A 7,927-nucleotide genomic window follows, 5' to 3' on the forward strand; every position below is an offset into this window, starting at 1 on the left:
CTACCACACACTATATTTGTTGTGCACCTGAAAACAAAGTGATGTACAACTATAAAAGTAACTTGTAGAAAGCTTGCTTCAAATAGGATTGAAATTATAATTTATTGTTTTAAAATTAGGTCTGGGGAGTTTTCCAAAGGACTACCATAGTTTTATAATGCTATTAGTACACAACAAATAGTCAATAAAAATAAATAAATCAGCAAAGATATCAAGATTATACCTAAATATAAAAACAATTAAACATTTACTATTAATATACAATACTATTATGAATATTAAAATATTAAAAAAAATTTAGTAATATATATCATTGTTTCATGGGAAATATTTGAATTTGGTAAAACAACATGCCATATACTGAACTTCAATCTCTAAACCAATTTAATGCCAAAGATTTTATATTACCTTGTCTTTTCCTTTCACTTCCTTTCATGTGGTGTTGATAAATCTCATGTGGCAACCCATACAAGCCTTTTCTTCTATGAAAGAAACTAGTTCCTCCATAAAGAGAGCCTTGGAGTGCATTTTATCATGTAATAACTCGACCAAAAATGATATAGAGCTCTTGAATAATCAGTTCAAAAAAGATAGTAAATTATTTCTTACTTCTATGAGTATTTTCAACTAGTTTCCAAAAGGATCATCCTTGAGACTTCCATGGAACACTTGAGGAAATTGAAAAAAACCACATTCATTCTCTGATTTATATTCAAGGAAAAAACACATAGCATTTTGTATACCTCTACAATGACTGACATGCATATCACTATCTAGATTTAGTGTGAAAGGAGCATTTGTCATCAACACTGTGACTCTTTCTTGAAAACCCAACACCACATTAGATGATCATAAACATGTTAAGAAACAATATATATTTCCAATAACATCAAAACCTATCATAGTTGATAGTAAAATATCATATATTTCATGTTATTTGTCATAGTTGACATTACTATTAAAATTTCCAAACAATTATTCAAATACTATTTCAATCACAATTTACACCAGAAACTTTGTAAATAAGTTCTAGAAAGATAAATAACAATAATATACTAACCATGACATTCATAGCACCATCCTTATAATGATGGCTGACCTAGGGGCATTTCTCTCTAGCAACATATATCAGGTAGGGTAGAGCATCAACTTTATTGTCATGAACCATTTTGATTTCATGAATAACTTGTATATATAAAGAATTGATAGTGTGAGATTTTCATCCTCTAGAAAATCTCTTACAATCTTATTTAAAATTTATACTACAAAAACATAATAAAAATTCATTTTAACTTCATACACACTCCCTATTACCTATACTATACTTGTATGGTTTCTAACATCCGAACTTCTATACACAAAACCATCAACACTGTGATGAGAAGTAAAATCAAGTTGAACTTATTTTTCTTCCAATGTTCTACTTGTCCTTTCCTTGAAACCTTCATACTCACCCTACGAAATATCATTTAACAATGTTAAGGAGGCATGGTGATTTAATAACACAAGAACTATTGATTTCTATACTTTAATCATATCATAATCACCTTCATATCTTGTCATTCTTAGACAAAATCAAGATCATATGACTCATTTTCTTTGGAGAAATACATAAAGAGTATCATGTTCTTTATTTTGAACTTTCTGCAGAATAGTACCCATCTTTTAACAAAGCTCAAAGTTTCTACAAGAGAGTAGTAAGTGATGGGAGATGCACCATCATCTGAGAAATAATAAGCAAATTTTTCTACTAGATAATCCAATGCAAGAACAAAAAGAACTGCATTAATAGTTATCAATGAGGGCTCCTTGAATGGATCTATTGTAGTGATGAAAACATCCATAGGAGGAAGCTTTGAAATAGATTCTCCACTATAGCTATAAGATAAAAACATGACATAATACCCAAGTTTTGGTAGTGTTTCAAAGAGCAATAAATATATAAGACCTTAACTCAGAGAAATAAACATATAAGACCTCCACTTTTTATTATAATAAAAAAAATGTGTAAATGAACAACATTTATTTCTACTTCTCTGCAAACCTCTCTGGGTATGTATTATACACAATAAACTTACATGCCATGTTGTGATAGAAAATCCACATGAAAGAAAACCAAAGCTCACATGAAAAAGCTATCATCCGAAATTCTAAGAAAATGTAGAAAATGATTTGGCTCTCAAAGTTGCAAGGAAATGGAAGGAGATAATCAATGATCTCATAATTCACATAGAACAACAAGGAAGATGAAAAACATTTGTAGAATGGAATTGAAGTTTAGAGATGAATCAAGATAATTCCTTGAGGGATGGTGGGATGAATCAATCCTCCCTCATGGTCAAATTTCACCCCATGAAGAAGAGGACCAAGGAAGAAAAGGGAGATTTTTTGAGAGATCAAATATAAAAACATGCCTTCAGTTCACTATAAATACAAGTTGATCTTGTTGTAGGAAGAATAAAATGATTAAATAAAATATTTTTACTGACTTAAATAGGTGAAGTCGGCCTTCATAGGGACACACATCATCAAGGTATCCATTGCCTATATTAAGGACACATGAATTCATTTTAACATAAAAAATAGATGTTTTAACTCTATTAATTAGTAGCAACTTCTCTTGTTAGCAGTGATTTCTCTTCATCTAAGGCAACATTTTCCTCCCAAAAGTGTAGAAAAGTCATCCTAAAAGAGAAATAATATATCATAAGATGAAGTGAAATATCTAAAGAGCAAGGGGGAGGGGAGATTTTTTAGGAAAGGGATAATTTAGACAACAACAAGTAGGTCTCTTAAAAAATCAAAGATAAGGAGGGAAATAAAATGAAAATATAGGTATGTTATATTGTAGAATTCATTGGTTTTTCAAATTTAGCAAATTTTTTTTTCAAAATTTGCAAGAGCCAAATATGGGATCACTAGAATAGGTTTCATTTTGAGTTCTAGTTTTCTTTTGGAAACTACTTAGTCCATCTTAAAGAAGGAAAGCTAGGAAGTTATACATAGAATTATGATTCACTTAAGCATTTGGAAAGAGAGAAGTAGTCCTATGGTCATGACAAAGTTTTTGACACTACAGATACAAAGTTAAATGTGGAGTTTGAGAAGGCTGAAATGGAACAATTGGTATGGATAGGGTTGTGGTGCTCCCATCTAGATCTAGCTACAAGACCCAAAATGATACAAGTGGTAAAGTTGTTGAAGCTGGAAGATTGAGTACCTAATCTTTCTCTAGAGATTCATACCTATACCATAGAGTATCATCCCATCATTCTAGACCTACAATGAATGAAATTAATTAATTAATTAAGGTATGTTAGTTTGAGATCCACTTGGTTTCAAGAATACTTTAATATTCTCTACCTAATAAGGCTAACCACATGAAGGTGGAAACTCATTTGGTCTCACCCCTAACAACAATCTAAATTCCCCATTAACATCTAATTACATACGTTAGTCATTCATTCATCACTTTATGAACTATAACATTTAATCAATACAATCACATAACATTCATTAATATGCAATACTAATCAAAACTTCATTAACACATAATAATATCCATTAAAATGATATAAAAATAAATATTAATACACAACATTCATAGATAATTACTTAAAACAACATTCTTTCATTATCCAACAAAGTTTATCAAGCAGCATGATCATCTGACAATTATTATCACTAAGGAGATAACCAAATAGAGCATCAATTACCAAACCAATCTGCAGTAAATGGTAATGTTAACCATGAAATATTAGTTAGCAACCATGTCAAGATTATCACCTTATGTATTGCTGAAATGATCATCATAATCACCCATCATTTATAACTATTACAAGAGGTATTGATTAGGAAGATTGAACATCAAAGGATAAATTTTGTCATACCATTCAAGTATTCCCATGTTCACATCAAACAACATAATTGCAGCCATAGTTGTCTATGTGTGTGTGTGTGTTTACATATGTATGTAGTTTCCTATCAGCAAATAGATAGTCACATTATCAACAATTGGCATGATGTTCTCTTTATCACCACCTATGAAAGATTAATCAAATAGTGATAAGTGAAGTGAACAAACTAATTAATAGCAATTATTCATAACTATGAAAAGACAATGAGTAACCATTATATGGCCATTTCTAAAAATGAAAGGTACTATCCCAACCTATGGGTAAAAGTATCCAATAACAATGAGATCTATTATAAGAATCAATCCCATTCTCAAAGACATCATCGAGTATTTCTTATCATCTATTTTTCCTTATTGGATTGCTAAAGGGAGTACTTGCCTTTCAAAAATTAGTTTGAAAATACTAAAGGAAAGTAATCTTGTGGAGCTCACTATCTTGTATATTTCCAAAGATAAGGTAGACATAGAAATATAATTATTGTAAGAAATATTGATGACAATTGCATACGTATAAGGTACATATCAAAATTACCAATATCATCACTATAAGTGATGTTGATAAGTACAAATAAGAAAAAACTATATCAATTTTCTATAAGTGATATTGAGATATTTGTGTACTTATAAGATAGATCAAGAACAAAAAGATACATCATTTCTATAAGTGATAAAAGTAGACTTCAGCATATTAGTGCCATATCAGAGTCAGCTGTCAAAACATTGAGAAGGCTTCTAGTATATCTTATATTGATATATTAGAAACAAATAGAAGCAATTGGAAAGAGACTTCACACAATTCATATTGTTATAATAGAAGTGTAGATTTGATATATAGTAGAGATCATCCTAGCATAAATCTCATCAATATATCTGAGATAGATGTGATACTCTATTTTATTGATAAGTAATATATCTTATAGCATCATATTATAAGCAGTATCAATTGTAAATCATAATCTTTCATTCTTATATTAATTGGTGTCACTTACCATCATTCAAGTCTTGTAAAGGACTTTTAGAGTCTTCTTGGGAGGAAGTTTCTCGTCGACTTTTGGGAGTTAATTGTCCCTAATTCCTAAAAATTAATATAAGGGGATATTACAAGATTGATGTCCTTGTCACTAAGTTGTCACTTAATCGTTAGGCAAAAGATGTAAATGTAATCCATTGGTTGGTGGTCATTTATTCAATCTAAGATTGGCGTCTCTTGTTGGTTGTTGTCTACTTATCGTAAGTGATTCATTATTATTGTGAGGCTAATTGTGCCATGATTTTTCCTATCTTGGGTTTTCACATAAGTTTACTGCTCTTGTGTACTTGTGAAAGATTCCATATTGTGTAATTTTGTTATAGTTTATGAATAATAGCTATATTCAAGTTAAATTAAGTTTAAAATTGCATATATTGGTTCACCACCTTGTCTCCCTTATAGTTGGTATTAGTGTAGGTTCCTTTGAAAAGGTTTAGCAACTTAAGTTAGATCTATCAGAGCACATGATTCTCTTATTTAGTGATGTTGATTGCCCATTCGCCAATGTGCTCTTGTGCTAGACATGTTGGGTAGCTGAAATATCCCATGAGTTGGCGGAATCAAGAACATTTGGAGGTGTATAGAATGGTAATCTCATGTTTTTTTTTAATCTAGGGTATGTGTAGCATCATGGTGTGCCAAAAAGTAATGATCTGAAAAATCTGTAGTTCTGAAATATCTCAAACCATTTCAAAATTTATTCCAAATTTTTTACCACCCACCTTGATACTAAATGAAAAAAATTAATATCTTTATAAGGTCTACTATATTTTTTGATACCAAACCTATATGGTCAACTTTAGAAACATCCTAAAAATGTGCTTTTGGCCTATTTTTATGTGATTTTTACTTCAAACATGTAGCTAACGACCTTTTTTTACCAAAATTTTATGAAATGAAAAGGGTTTCTTAAGAATATTCTTATCTTTTCATAAATGTAAGGTTTGTCAAATTATGATTTTAGTAAGTAATTATTACTTATTTTTCTAATGGAGTTACGTATTTAGTGCTGATTGACACACTACTTGAAAAAGAACTATAAATTTATAGTTTATTATAAAAATATTTATGCATCCATTATCCTATGTTAAGGGGAAGACTTTCATTGAATCTGCAGAGAGGATATAAGTAGGCATTTCCTTGTCATCATTAGGGAAGGGTTAATTTCCTTATAGTATTAAGTGTCCATTGCTTTTGAGAAAAAAGTAATTTAATTCTCATACATCTATATTCACCATTGTGGTGTGGTAGGAAAACTCTTTTCTTTTGTTATGGCTAGCTGATTCCTTTTTTGATATTTGACTCTACTTTGTGTACGAGAAAGTGCATGAGATCTTGTGAAACAAATCACTTGGATAAGTTTGGGAAGTTTTTATTGTTGTTTTATATTGATAGCATAGTGTTGAGCAGGTGGTTTTGTTTGAGCCAATAGATTGGCAACTTGCTTCATCTCGACTTTAGTCATATCCATTGTAAGCTAAAATATCTTGATTAAGTCTTCCCTTTGTTGTTGTTGAGGCACAAACTCAATCTATAGCTCACTAACTCTTTTCTTGTACACACCATTCAAATCCTTGATAATTATCTAGGTTTTATCGATATCACTAAGATAATTCTTGATCTACTCACATTGTACTTGGAAATTAGACTACATGGCAAGCCACTATAGACAATATTTGTAGAAGATATTTATTTCATCCATACGTGTTTTGATTTGACTGATAGCAAGGGACCATACCTATGATACAATGTTATACTTATCCATTTCCTTCTCAACACACTAATAAATGTCATATTGTAATAATTATTTCTCAAAATCTAAAACTAAATCACTATACTGCACTCCACAAATATGAGATACCACCACATCATTGACAATCATATGATCAATAGTGAATCTAAGGACTTGAGAGGACAACCATGACTACAAGGATTCAAAATCATCATATTTTCCTTGACTCTATGGATAAGAGCCTTAAAAACACCATTGGCATATTTCTATATTTTAAAATTATGTTGTTTCTCTATTTCTAGATAGACCAACTACCAATCCAACTCAAATAAAATGAACTAAACTATTCATAATGATGTCAAAGAAAACTCATGGAAAACTCTTAATAACTTGCCTATGTAAAATATTGTTAAATGTTGTAATAATTGCTAATTATAGCATTAATAAACAAACCTACAACCTGCAGAGTTCAAATATTGTATTTTAGAATCCACATGACTCAAATTTTAATGGATGAATATGATATAAGATTGTATGAAAGAACATCATATAAGAAAAGAAAAATACCACAAGGAATATCTTGACATCTTTCCCTACTACAACATCTTGTAGAAAGCTTAAGAACCAATTAATTTCATTTTTGATAGTAACATCAGCATCAATAAAGATATTCTCCAAAATAGAAATTCAAGAACACTTGGAGTAGACCTAAAAAGAAACACACATGAAGCTAAAATAAATTTTAAAGTAGAAAACTCATTAAAGATAGACTACATTGTGACCCACTACATAGAAAAATTAGCCTAACCTATAATACAATATGAAAACAAGTCTAACGTGTTAAAGAAAAATGCAACATTCAACCAGAGAAACAAGATTTTCATACAAAATAAAAGGCCAATACAAATTAGCACCAACAAGTGGTACTCTAGTCACTCTAAAAGAAGCCATATGAATGTGACACTAGCAAGAATGCTCAAAGAAATTTGTTTGTTTCTCCATAATAAGACATCAAAAGGTGTATACAAAACCAAACATTGAGGAAAAATAGCTTAATGAAAATTTCAATTTTATTGTTTGGGACAACAAATGCCCTTGCCCCTGCCCCTATTTCAAAAGAGCAATGAGCAATTTTTTACAACTATATGAAAACCTTTATTTTGCACTATTGTAAAAAAAAAAGGTTTAAATTTTATGATCTACAAAAAAAAAAAAATCGAAAAATCTAGATTAACTTGGGTCCTTTGTT

General features: G+C 30.1%; 1 pseudogene; it reads right to left on the minus strand.

Moving 5' to 3' along the window:
- Positions 1–367: 367 nt before the first annotated feature.
- Positions 368–3,937, minus strand: LOC149556010 (cellulose synthase-like protein H1; annotated as a pseudogene).
- Between the last annotated feature and the right edge of the window lie 3,990 nt (positions 3,938–7,927).

The sequence above is a fragment of the Cupressus sempervirens genome, chromosome 5 (genome assembly GCF_028749045.1).
Source record: "Cupressus sempervirens isolate cs-2001-9-10 chromosome 5, ASM2874904v1, whole genome shotgun sequence".
In the NCBI taxonomy this organism is placed as follows: domain Eukaryota; kingdom Viridiplantae; phylum Streptophyta; class Pinopsida; order Cupressales; family Cupressaceae; genus Cupressus; species Cupressus sempervirens.